Below are 13,713 nucleotides of genomic sequence, written 5' to 3'. Positions count from 1 at the left end.
CCTACTCTCCTCTCCTTTAGGCGCACCCTGAAAACCCACCTCTTCAGGGAAGCCTACCCCACCCCCTGCTAACCTGCTGACCTCCTCCACTCTTCCTACCACTCCATCCCCCACAGCTATCTCCTCCTGTGCCACCATCCCCTCCCTCCTAGATTGTAAACTTGAAAGAGCAGGGCCCTCAATCCCCTCATGTTTTGCATTGTATTGGTATTGTTCTGTCACATGTTCTGTCCCCCTTTGTAATGTACAGCGCTGAGCGAACTATTGGCGCTTTATAAATACTGTATAATAATAATAATAATAATAATAATATGTCGAAAAACTTTTCTGCATTTGCAACAGTAACAATTTTTACTAGTTAACATGCCGCCAATCCCTGCAAACACTCATCTGTCTGGTCTGTGATCTGCGGATTGATTCAGTAACGCAGTCATGATCCCCGTACGCCCCCTTCCAATGTAAACCGCCTCGTCCACATAATTATACGCTACGTCTCCAGACTCTGCGCGCTCCTTCTGGATGTGTGCGCTCCCTACCTATCCTGACAGATGCTGCCAGCAGTAAATATACGGTCGGTAAATAAACTCTGCCAGATTCTCGCATAATTTTCATAAATAAGGCCCCGTCCCACCGCGCCGTGCCATCCAGACAGGACCGGAGGTCTGCATAATTCACACATGCATGACTAATTCACACAAACATTGCCGACTCCATACATTATTCATCGAGTCGTGTCAGATCCTGTGTGTGTTTATTTTCTGTACGGTTTAAATGGGGATACACACTTACAGGAGGCGATGTATATATTTACTGTATGGGGGGGGGGGGGCAGGATTCAATGGGAGGAGCAGAGCAATGATGGACACAGATCGCCATCTAGTGGAAAAATGTAAGTATTACTAAAGAAAAACTTATTTATGAAGTTTTGGATGGAGTGGAGAGGGATTAGACCCCCTGTCAGGTTTTATTGCCCTCCCGTTAGGGAGATTTGCCCTCTCTAATTGTTCTGTATACCTGAAATTGAAAGAAAATTTCAAATTTTGGGTTGTCGCCAGAACAGGAATAGAGGGGAAATCTTCCAATGGGGACAGCAGTTCTTCTGACACCCCAGGATTCCCTCACTTTGGAGAGATTTCTTCTTGCTTCCTGTTTTAGCTGTGGGACAGGAAGTGAAGGGAAATCTCACAGATGGCAAAAAAACACACAGGGGCTGTAACCCTCTTTTACTCTATCCAAAAATAATTAAAAAATGCCTTTAGTTCTGGCCAGGATCACACCTGTGCGTTTTTTTTAATGCAGGAGTGCGTTTTTTTTAATGCAGGAGGCGTCCCTAGGGTTGGTGTCACCAAGTGCGGTAACACTTGGTGACACCCCTTCCAACAATCCCCGCAGAATGGATCGGATCTGCAGATTGAGCATAATGGATCGAACTCCCTTTTTGTGGAGTGGGTCCGGTGTCACCCCATGTGGTCGGTGTCACCCGGTGCGGACCGCACCCTGCCTCGGGACGCCACTGCATGCCATTTATCATGATTTCCTAAGGATCATGTTCACATCTATATATTTTTTTGTGGGCACGTTTTCTGGAAAGGGTCAGGGCAGGGGCGGACTGACACCTCATGGGGCCCCTGGGCAACAGGGGATCATGTGGCCCCTGTGTCCTCACCCACACTTAAACCAAACCCAAAAAAGCCTATGAAAGGTACCAGGGGCATCTCATGGGGCCCACTACTGACCCCGGGCCCTCGGGGCAGTGCCCGAGTTGCCAAATGGTCAGTCCACCCCTGGGTCAGGGACTTCTTTTCCCGCAGTAGTTTGCGTTTTTTGTCCAATAGACTGCAATGGAATCGCATATAAAATGCAAGTGCTGCGTTTTGTGTGCGTTTTTGATGCATTTTGATTTTTTAATCTGCCCAGCAACAAGTTGGTGAAAAAAATTTTTTAAAAAATAAAAACGCACCAGAAACGTGTCAAAAACACACGCGCAAAACGCACCGCAAAAGGCGCTGCAGAAACGGATCAAACGCAAACTGCATAGGTGTGAATATAAAGTGGAACTTCACTCTCTCAATTGACCGACTATTTTCAGGACTTTTTTTTTCTTCAAATAATAGGTGCAGGTGCTTCCACCTTCTGAGTCATCCCTTGTTTGCGCCCCCCCCCCCCCTCCCACCTTTGTTCCTTGTTCCACATCCTACCCACCACCCAGTACCGCCTCTTTTAGAGAATACAGGACTAAGTCACTGGTCACACCTCTGCGATTTGTGTGCGATTTCAGCGTGATTTCTGAAAACTTTATTGCTACTTGTGAAGATTTTCAACAATTTCTTGCAATTTGCAGTGCGATTTCCATTATATTCTATGTATGTGAAATCGCAACAAAACTGCAGAAAATGTCACACAGGAACTACTTTAGAAATCGCACATGTTAAGACGCTGACATTCACATTCATTAGATGAGATATTTAATTTCCCACATTGCACCTAAAAATTGCACTGTGTGACTGGCCACGAAATCGCCTGAAGGTGCTGCATTGATTCGGCACCAAATGTGATCCAATGCGGGACACAAAGCATTTCTCAAGTAAGCATCCACTCAACACCTAACACCCATGCTGGGTTTTGCTTTTCACTGACCACCAATGATGAGGGGTTCTTACTGCCACTGACCACCAATGTACCACATCCCGTGTACTACCACTGACCACCAATGTCCCATGTACTACCACTGACCACCAATGCTCAGGAGGGGGTTCTTAGTACAACTGACCACACATGTTGAGGAAAGGATCTTCTCACTTACCACCATGCAGATGAAAGGGGGACGGGGGGGTTTGGCTTATTCTTCTCACTTAGCATCAATGGTGGGTTATGTTCTTTCTAATTACAGCTAATCTTGGAAGGGGAGTTGTGGGGGGGTGGGGGGGACTTTTGTCCAATGACAATGCAGGACACGTCACACTCTGCCCTCCACTGATACTAGTGATGGTGCATGTCTCTCCCCTGACCACCGACATCCTACATACCAATGTTATAGTCCTGGACCCCGGGACAGTGCTAACCCCACTCATAGTCCACATTTCCCTGCCCAGACCCCGCCTCTAATTGTGTAGGCTCCTCCCATCACACCCACTTTACGGGTAAGTATCATCCAGAACTCTAAATGTGCAGGTGCCCCCCCCCCCTTGCAGCCCAGACTAAAGCCGTATGACACCTGAAACCAAAACTGTCACATATTGCATCTTACCAATCATCATCCGTGGTGGCTGCATTATGGCCCTTTCACACTGCTCTGTAGCAGAGTTGTGCTATAAACGCATGTGCATGTTTGCCGTGCTTTTGCTGTTTCAGATGCGTTTCTGCTGCATTTTTGGTTGCTTTCACCTGTGAAAAATGGACATGTGACTCAAAAATGCAAAACTCAGTGCGTTTTTGATGCATTTTTGTAATGTTTTTACCGCTTTTTCCATTCATTTTAAAGGGGAGCTGCGTTTCTTCTGTGGTTTTTTAAAACTGTGCCAAAGATGCAGCATGCAGGACTTTTTGAAACGCAGCGCACCCATAGCACAGTGGTGTGAGGAGTCCTGTAGGATTTAAAGGGAAACATTTTTCTTGCAAGATAAAAACTCAGGAACTGTATCAGTGTGAATGGATCCTTAGCTTGATTTTCTTTCTGTGGGCTTTTTTCCCTCTCTAGTGATCTGGACAGTAACACACTTCCTGTGTTAGCGAGACACAACTCTGGAGGAATGAGCACAGAAGGCACAGCAGGCAAAAGCATTGTCGGGGGGGAGGGGGGGGGGTAGTGTTACATAAATACAGTTGTGCTCAAAAGTCTGCCTCCCCTGGAGAATTGGTAATGTACAGGATGGACCGTTTTTATAGAAAACATGAGTGAGCCGGCAAAACCCATTTATTGTATTTCTTATGGGCAGGGGCGGACTGACAACTCATGGGGCCCCCGGGCAATAGGGTATCATGGGGCCCATGTGTCCTTGCCCAAACTCAAAAAAGCCTATGAAAAAGGTACCAGGGGCATCTCATGGGTCCCTCTACTGACCCCGGGCCCTCTGGCAGAGCCCTAGTTTCCAAATGGTCAGTCCGCCCCTGCTTATGGGATTCATATTCTGTATCTGTAGGTGATAACAGAATGGGCCAATCAAAAAACAAAACATGGCAACAAGTAAACCAATGAAATGCCCCCTGTTCAAGAGTCTGCATCCCCTTAGTTCCTAATCCTGTATGTCACCCCCTTTAGCATCAATGACAGCAATCAGTCTTCTGTAATAGCTGTCTACGAGACCCCCAAATTCTTGCAGGTGGTAGAGCTGCCCATTCAAATGTATAAATATATACTTGAGAGCCACTGTGATTATAAATGATTAAATACTGTGGCTCGCTGACATTATTCACATCCTCATAATTAGAGATGAGCGAATCGAACTCGGCGAAGTGGAATTCGTTTCGAATATTAGGAAAAATTCGATTCGCGCCGAATCCGAAAATTAGCAGACTTCGGATGCGCGAATCGAAATTTTTCCAAAAATGGCGGCGACATGTGCGGCGACGGAGTGGTGATGTCTGGGAAGGCGCGCAGACAAGGCGCGCAGACAATTCATGACATGTGATCGCATTAGCCAATCAGCAGCCAGCCAGCCAGCACTGTGTAATGGTGGAGCTATAACTTGCGGCCATCTTACAATTCTCCATTTGCCTCCAGTCATTCAACAGAGACAGACCTATCTGTATTAAGGACAGAGTTAGGGCCACAGATACTTTAGGGACACAGAATCGTTACTTAGGGACACAGAATTGTTACTCAGGGACAGACACAGAATTTTTACTGAGGGACACAGAATTGTTACTGAGGGACAGACACAGAATTTTTACTGAGGGACACAGAATTGTTACTGAGGTACATAGAATTGTTACTCAGGGACAGACACAGAATTTTTACTCAGGGACAGACATAAAATTGTTACTGAGGGACACAGAATTGTTACTGAGGGACACAGAATTGTTACTGAGGGACACAGAATTGTTACTGAGGGACACAGAATTGTTACTCAGGGACACAGAATTGTTACTCAGGGACACAGAACTGTTACTCAGGGACACAGAATTGTTACTCAGGGACACAGAACTGTTACTCAGGGACACAGAACTGTTACTCAGGGACAGACACAGAATTGTTACTGAGGGACACAGAATTGTTACTGAGGGACACAGAATTGTTACTCAGGGACAGACACAGAATTGTTACTGAGGGACACAGAATTGTTACTCAGGGACACAGAACTGTTACTCAGGGACACAGAATTGTTACTCAGGGACACAGAACTGTTACTCAGGGACACAGAATTGTTACTGAGGGACACAGAATTGTTACTCAGGGACAGACACAGAATTGTTACTGAGGGACACAGAATTGTTACTCAGGGACACAGAATTGTTACTCAGGGACACAGAACTGTTACTCAGGGACACAGAATTGTTACTCAGGGACACAGAACTGTTACTCAGGGACACAGAATTGTTACTGAGGGACACAGAATTGTTACTCAGGGACAGACACAGAATTGTTACTGAGGGACACAGAATTATTACTGAGGGACACAGAATTGTTACTGTGGGACACAGAATTGTTACTCAGGGACAGACAGAATTGTTACTCAGGGACAGACACAGAATTGTTACTGAGGGACACAGAATTGTTACTGAGGGACACAGAATTGTTACTGAGGGACACAGAAATGTTACTCAGGGACAGACACAGAATTGTTACTGAGGGACACAGAATTGTTACTGAGGGACACAGAATTGTTACTGAGGGACACAGAATTGTTACTCAGGGACAGACACAGAATTGTTACTCAGGGACAGACACAGAATTGTTACTCAGGGACAGACACAGAATTGTTACTGAGGGACACAGAATTGTTACTGAGGGACACAGAATTGTTACTGAGGGACACAGAAATGTTACTGAGGGACAGACACAGAATTGTTACTGAGGGACACAGAATTGTTACTGAGGGACACAGAATTGTTACTCAGGGACAGACACAGAATTGTTACTCAGGGACAGACACAGAATTGTTACTCAGGGACAGACACAGAATTGTTACTGAGGGACAGACACAGAATTGTTACTGAGGGACACAGAATTGTTACTGAGGGACACAGGATTGTTACTGAGGGACACAGAATTGTTACTGAGGGACAGACACAGAATTGTTACTGAGGGACACAGAATTGTTACTGAGGGACACAGAATTGTTACTCAGGGACACAGAATTGTTACTCAGGGACAGACACAGAATTGTTACTCAGGGACACAGAATTGTTACTGAGGGACACAGAATTGTTACTCAGGGACAGACACAGAATTGTTACTCAGGGACAGACACAGAATTGTTACTGAGGGACACAGAATTGTTACTGAGGGACACAGAATTGTTACTGAGGGACACAGAAATGTTACTCAGGGACAGACACAGAATTGTTACTGAGGGACACAGAATTGTTACTGAGGGACACAGAATTGTTACTCAGGGACAGACACAGAATTGTTACTCAGGGACAGACACAGAATTGTTACTCAGGGACAGACACAGAATTGTTACTGAGGGACAGACACAGAATTGTTACTGAGGGACACAGAATTGTTACTGAGGGACACAGAATTGTTACTGAGGGACAGACACAGAATTGTTACTGAGGGACACAGAATTGTTACTGAGGGACACAGAATTGTTACTCAGGGACACAGAATTGTTACTCAGGGACACAGAATTGTTACTCAGGGACAGACACAGAATTGTTACTGAGGGACACAGAATTGTTACTGAGGGACACAGAATTGTTACTCAGGGACACAGAATCTTTGAATTAAAGAGTATGTCAGACAACATTCAGAGGAGTGGCAGAGGAGGCAATGTTTTAGGAGCGAGCAGACGTGGCAGCAGAGGAAGGGGTCGAGGCAGCACTAGTCGCAGCCAGAGGCCAGTGCTCCCGGTGTCATCCAGCGGTCGTGTCTCCACCGACAACCCTGCCGTCATCGATTGGTTGGCTCGGTCGTCTTCCTCTTCCCAGGTCACCTCTGACACCTACAGCCAACGGTCGGTGGGTACGTCAGACACAACCGTTAGTTGGCATGGCCCGGGAGCAAGCCCACTGAAATCACGTGTCCTCTACCTGCCCCTGTCCTTTGGTGTTCCCTCACCAAGCGAAGCATCGCATGCTGTGGGCTCAGCCCCACTGTACAGTGAGGAAGAGCTAACAGAGGGCGGTCAGGAATGGGGGGAGACATCCGCCTCTTCAGCAGCCAGGCGAAGAAGTACTGGCGAGGAGAGTGGCTCGGTAGCCGGTGTAGAGACAGGTCTGTCTCCTGACCCACACGCAGCCGAGGGGGCTAGTAGTGAGGCGGAGACCCTAATTGATGATGATGAGGCTGATCGCACTTGGCAGCCTCGTCGTCATCAGGCTATTGCTTCCGCATCATCAGGAGAAGAGGGTGCCAGCTTGGCAGCGAGCAAAACAGTCGGTGGGTTGCCCAGGAGGCAGCAGGGTCGCAGCAGTGTCAGTGGAGGCAAACGGCCGCGGAGTAGAGCACCAGCTCCACTGCAGCCTACCACCACGGCCAGTAGTGGTGCCGGTGTGCACGGAGGAAGTAGCAGTCAGCCAGTGAGGAGTAGCGGGGGCAAAGTTTCCTACTCGGCGGTGTGGCAATTTTTCGTCAAGCTGCCCGAGGAAGTAAACGTAGCCGTATGTCGACTATGTGGCCAGAAAGTCAAGCGTGGCCAGGGGGCCCATGTTGGGACTACAGCGTTGCGGCAGCATATGCAGCGTCGCCATTTGGTGGCCTGGGAAAACCGTGATAAAGATACGGTGGTTCTGCCTGCCCCAGCCCCCGCTCCATCACCCGCTCCGTTACTTGCTCCGTCACCCAACGTCAATCGCCCTCTATCAGCCAGTCAAGGCTCCAACACCTCTGCTGAGGGGAGTTGTCACTCGTTGGCATCTTCCGCTCGTTCAGATGCTCCTTCTCCTGCTACTCCTCTTCACGGATTCCGTCAGCAGTCTTTCTTGGAATCCGTTTCCAAGAGACAACAGTTTGCGAGCACGCACCCGACGGTGCAGAAGCTGAACGTCCTCCTGTCCAAGTTGCTGGTGCTGCAGTCCCTCCCTTTCCAAGTGGTGGACTCAGCACCTTTCCGAGAAATGATGGCTTGTGCCACGCCGCGGTGGAGAGTGCCAAGCCGTCATTTCTTCGCCAAAAAGGCAGTGCCAGCCCTGCATTCACATGTAGAAGAGATGGTGGGCCAGTCTTTGAGCATGTCGGTCTCTGCCAAAGTGCACGGCAGCGCCGACGTGTGGAGCTGTAACTACGGTCAGGGACAGTACATGTCATTTACGGCCCACTGGGTGAACGTGGTGCCGGCACAGCCGCACCAGCAACTTGGACAGGTCACGCCGCTTTTGCCTCCACGTTTGCACGTCCTTGGTCCGGCAAAGATGTCCGCCTCTACCACCTCTTCTTCCGCCGTGTCCTCAGCCGCCACCCCCGTGCCAAGTCCCATTACCCGACCGGCATATCACATGTGCAGGGCGCAACGGTGTCACGCTGTGCTGCACCTGGTATGCCTTGGCGAACGTAGTCACACAGGGGAGGAACTTCTGAGTGTAATGAACAGAGAAATCGACAGATGGCTGTCTCCGCGCAAACTGAAAATCGGAACCATGTTGACCGACAACGGAAAGAACATGGTGTCTGCTCTGCGTCAAGGAAGGTTGTGCCATGCGCCATGCATGGCTCACGTGTTCAATCTGGTTGTCAAGCGGTTCCTAAAATCCACCATCCCACTGCAAGACATCCTTAAAATGTCACGTAAACTTTGCATGCATTTCAGCCATTCCTACACCGCAAAGCACACCCTCCTTGAGCTGCAGCGGCAGAACGGAATTCCACAGCATCGCCTGATCTGCGACGTTGCCACAAGGTGGAATTCAACCCTACACATGTTAGACCGCCTTTACGAACAGCGAAAGGCCATCACCGATTTCCTGATGTTACAAGCGGATAAAGGTACTCCCCTGTGTAACTTCGATGTCAGCCATTGGCACCTCATGCGTGACACCTGCCGCTTGCTCAGGCCCTTTGAGGAGGCCACGCTATTCGTGAGTCGGCAGGACTATGGGATGAACGACGTCATTCCTCTGTTGCACGTCCTGGAACAAATGCTGTTAACAATGGCTGGTCAGGGTGCGGTAGACGTGGCGCACAGATCTCAACGCCACATGACCCCTGTGGGGGCAGGACAGGAAGAAGAGGAGGAGGTAGAGGAGGCTCAGGAATTATTGAGTGAAATGGGTGGTTTTTCCACTCAGCGGACAGGAGTGGAGGAGCAGGAGCATCTGGTAGAGGAGGAGGAGGAGGAGACAGAGGACCCAGACGCACCGTGGCAGTATGCTGTGGAGATGGAGGCAGGGAGTCCCTCGCATTCCTTGGCACAAATGGCCCATAGCATGCTCGGTTGCTTGCGTAGCGACAGCCGAATAATAACCATCAGACAGAGGGATGACTTTTGGCTGTCCACCTTGTTGGACCCTCGCTACCGTTCAAAAATGGTGGCCTTTTTTACACCTGCTGAGAGGGAGGCCAAAATAACGTACTATAAAAACCACCTATGTAGTCAGTTGGTCTCTGCCTTTCTGCGCCAACGTCCATCCTCAGACACTGTGGGCCCTGTGCGCTCGCGTTCCGCTGCCATGGCAGCAGGGGAGGGGTGGGGTGGTAGGAGCAGTGGCAGCTCCACCAGCAACGGCTGCCACAGTCTGCAGTCGATGATGAGTAGCTTTCTTCACCAGCGCAGTGAGGAAACTACTAACCAGCCGCAGCAGCAGCAGCATCAGGTGGACCTGGAGCAGGACCTCAAACAACAGGCTTGGGCCTACTTGGACAGCACCCTGCCAACCGAGGTAGACAATCCCCTTGACTACTGGGCAACGAAACTTGACCTTTGGCCCCAACTAGCTGAATTTGCCCTTGAAAGGCTGTCATGCCCGGCCAGTAGCGTGGCATCGGAGCGCGTGTTTAGTGCGGCAGGAGGTATTGTAACTCCGCGGAGGACACGACTGTCCACCCAAAGTGTGGAGAGACTCACGTTTGTGAAAATGAATCAGGCGTGGATTAGTCTGGATTTCAAACCACCAGTTCCTGACACAACTGACTAAATCCGCCATGAATCATGCCCCAAACATGTGCCACTTTCAGGTCTCCTCACACTGCTGGTGTGTTCCATTTTGTCATAGGGTGCTGGCAGATTACGGGCCTCCCATTGCTGCTTCCAGGCCTGTAATCTGCCATGGGCCCCTGTACCGCCTCCTCATGCTGCTGCCAGGTCCAGAGTGTCTAATGGGTCCCTGTACGGCCTCCCATTGCTGCTGTCTCCATCGCCACACTCTGCCATGTGCCACTTTCAGGTCTCCTCACACTGCTGGTGTGTTCCATTTTGTCATAGGGTGCTGGCAGATTACGGGCCTCCCATTGCTGCTGCCAGGCCCGTAATCTGCCATGGGCCCCCGTACCGCCTCCTCATGCTGCTGCCAGGTCCAGAGTCTCTCATGGGTCCCTGTACGGCCTCCCATTGCTGCTGTCTCCATCGCCACACTCTGCCATGTGCCACTTTCAGGTCTCCTCACACTGCTGGTGTGTTCCATTTTGTCATAGGGTGCTGGCAGATTACGAGCCTCCCATTGCTGCTGCCAGGCCTGTAATCTGCCATGGGCCCCTGTACCGCCTCCTCATGCTGCTGCCAGGTCCAGAGTGTCTAATGGGTCCCTGTACGGCCTCCCATTGCTGCTGTCTCCATCGCCACACTCTGCCATGTGCCACTTTCAGGTCTCCTCACACTGCTGGTGTGTTCCATTTTGTCATAGGGTGCTGGCAGATTACGGGCCTCCCATTGCTGCTGCCAGGCCTGTAATCTGCCATGGGCCCCTGTACCGCCTCCTCATGCTGCTGCCAGGTCCACAGTGTCTCATGGGTCCCTGTACGGCCTCCCATTGCTGCTGTCTCCATCGCCACACTCTGCCATGTGCCACTTTCAGGTCTCCTCACACTGCTGGTGTGTTCCATTTTGTCATAGGGTGCTGGCAGATTACGGGCCTCCCATTGCTGCTGCCAGGCCCGTAATCTGCCATGGGCCCCCGTACCGCCTCCTCATGCTGCTGCCAGGTCCACAGTGTCTCATGGGTCCCTGTACGGCCTCCCATTGCTGCTGTCTCCATCGCCACACTCTGCCATGTGCCACTTTCAGGTCTCCTCCCACTGCTGGTGTGTTCCATTTTGTCATAGGGTGCTGGCAGATTACGGGCCTCCCATTGCTGCTGCCAGGCCCATAATCTGCCATGGGCCCCCGTACCGCCTCCTTATGCTGCTGCCAGGTCCAGAGTCTCTCATGGGTCCCTGTACGGCCTCCCATTGCTGCTGTCTCCATCGCCACACTCTGCCATGTGCCACTTTCAGGTCTCCTCACACTGCTGGTGTGTTCCATTTTGTCATAGGGTGCTGGCAGATTACGGGCCTCCCATTGCTGCTGCCAGGCCCGTAATCTGCCATGGGCCCCTGTACCGCCTCCTCATGCTGCTGCCAGGTCCAGAGTCTCTCATGGGTCCCTGTACGGCCTCCCATTGCTGCTGTCTCCATCGCCACACTCTGCCATGTGCCACTTTCAGGTCTCCTCACACTGCTGGTGTGTTCCATTTTGTCATAGGGTGCTGGCAGATTACGGGCCTCCCATTGCTGATGCCAGGCCCGTAATCTGCCATGGGCCCCTGTACCGCCTCCTCATGCTGCTGACAGGTCCAGAGTGTCTAATGGGTCCCTGTACGGCCTCCCATTGCTGCTGTCTCCATCGCCACACTCTGCCATGTGCCACTTTCAGGTCTCCTCACACTGCTGGTGTGTTCCATTTTGTCATAGGGTGCTGGCAGATTACGGGCCTCCCATTGCTGCTGCCAGGCCTGTAATCTGCCATGGGCCCCCGTACCGCCTCCTCATGCTGCTGCCAGGTCCAGAGTCTCTCATGGGTCCCTGTACGGCCTCCCATTGCTGCTGTCTCCATCGACACACTCTGCCATGTGCCACTTTCAGGTCTCCTCACACTGCTGGTGTGTTCCATTTTGTCATAGGGTGCTGGCAGACTTCGGGCCTCCCATTGCTGCTGCCAGGCCCGTAATCTGCCATGGGCCCCTGTACCGCCTCCTCATGCTGCTGCCAGGTCCAGAGTCTCTCATGGGTCCCTGTACGGCCTCCCATTGCTGCTGTCTCCATCGCCACACTCTGCCATGTGCCACTTTCAGGTCTCCTCACACTGCTGGTGTGTTCCATTTTGTCATAGGGTGCTGGCAGATTACGGGCCTCCCATTGCTGCTGCCAGGCCCGTAATCTGCCATGGGCCCCTGTACCGCCTCCTCATGCTGCTGCCAGGTCCACAGTGTCTCATGGGTCCCTGTACGGCCTCCCATTGCTGCTGTCTCCATCGCCACACTCTTCCATGTGCCACTTTCAGGTCTCCTCACACTGCTGGTGTGTTCCATTTTGTCATAGGGTGCTGGCAGATTACGGGCCTCCCTTTGCTGCTGCCAGGCCCGTAATCTGCCATGGGCCCCCGTACCGACTCCTCATGCTGTGATGTTGCAACAAGGTGGAATTCAACCCTACATATGTTAGACCGCCTTTACGAACAGCGAAAGGCCATCACCGATTTCCTGATGTTACAAGCGGATAAAGGTACTCCCCTGTGTAACTTAGATGTCAGCCATTGGCAGCTCATGCGTGACACCTGCCGCTTGCTCAGGCCCTTTGAGGAGGCCACGCTATTCGTGAGTCGCCAGGACTATGGGATGAACGACGTCATTCCTCTGTTGCACGTCCTGGAACAAATGCTGTTAACAATGGCTGGTCAGGGTGCGGTAGACGTGGCGCACAGATCTCAACGCCACATGACCCCTGTGGAGGCAGGACAGGAAGAAGAGGAGGAGGTAGAGGAGGACATTGGTGCTCAGGAATTATTGAGTGAAATGGGTGGTTTTTCCACTCAGCGGACAGGAGTGGAGGAGCAGGAGCATCTGGTAGAGGAGGAGGAGGAGGAGACAGAGGACCCAGACGCACCGTGGCAGTATGCTGTGGAGATGGAGGCAGGGAGTCCCTCGCATTCCTTGGCACAAATGGCCCATAGCATGCTCAGTTGCTTGTGTAGCGACAGCCGAATAATAACCATCAGACAGAGGGATGACTTTTGGCTGTCCACCTTGTTGGACCCTCGCTACCGTTCAAAAATGGTGGCCTTTTTCACACCTGCTGAGAGGGAGGCCAAAATAAAGTACTATAAAAACCACCTATGTAGTCAGTTGCTCTCTGCCTTTCTGCGCCAACGTCCATCCTCAGACACTGTGGGCCCTGTGCGCTCGCGTTCCGCTGCCATGGCAGCAGGGGAGGGGTGGGGTGGTAGGAGCAGTGGCAGCTCCACCAGCAGCGGCTGCCTCAGTCTGCAGTCGATGATGAGTAGCTTTCTTCACCAGCGCAGTGAGGAAACTACTAACCAGCCGCAGCAGCAGCAGCATCAGCATCAGGTGGACCTGGAGCAGGACCTCAAACAACAGGCTTGGGCCTACTTGGACAGCACCCTGCCAACCGAGGTAGACAAT

At 51.3% G+C, this 13,713-nt stretch overlaps 1 long non-coding RNA gene across 1 annotated transcript in view; it reads left to right on the top strand.

The window, feature by feature from the left end:
• The first annotated feature begins 452 nt into the window (after nucleotides 1-452).
• LOC149438109 (uncharacterized) overlaps nucleotides 453-13,713 on the top strand; it is a 41,963-nt gene continuing 28,702 nt past the window's right edge. The window contains exon 1 of the long non-coding RNA XR_016307960.1: nucleotides 453-571. This is a non-coding gene — a long non-coding RNA (uncharacterized LOC149438109). The remainder of the gene's footprint in view (nucleotides 572-13,713) is intronic.

The sequence above is a fragment of the Staurois parvus genome, unplaced genomic scaffold (assembly GCF_062004578.1).
Source record: "Staurois parvus isolate SC_StPar_1 unplaced genomic scaffold, SC_StPar_1.0 ptg001220l, whole genome shotgun sequence".
Lineage (NCBI taxonomy): Eukaryota > Metazoa > Chordata > Amphibia > Anura > Ranidae > Staurois > Staurois parvus.
Note: the sequence above shows the minus strand (reverse complement) of the source record. Positions and strands in the feature narration are given on the sequence as shown.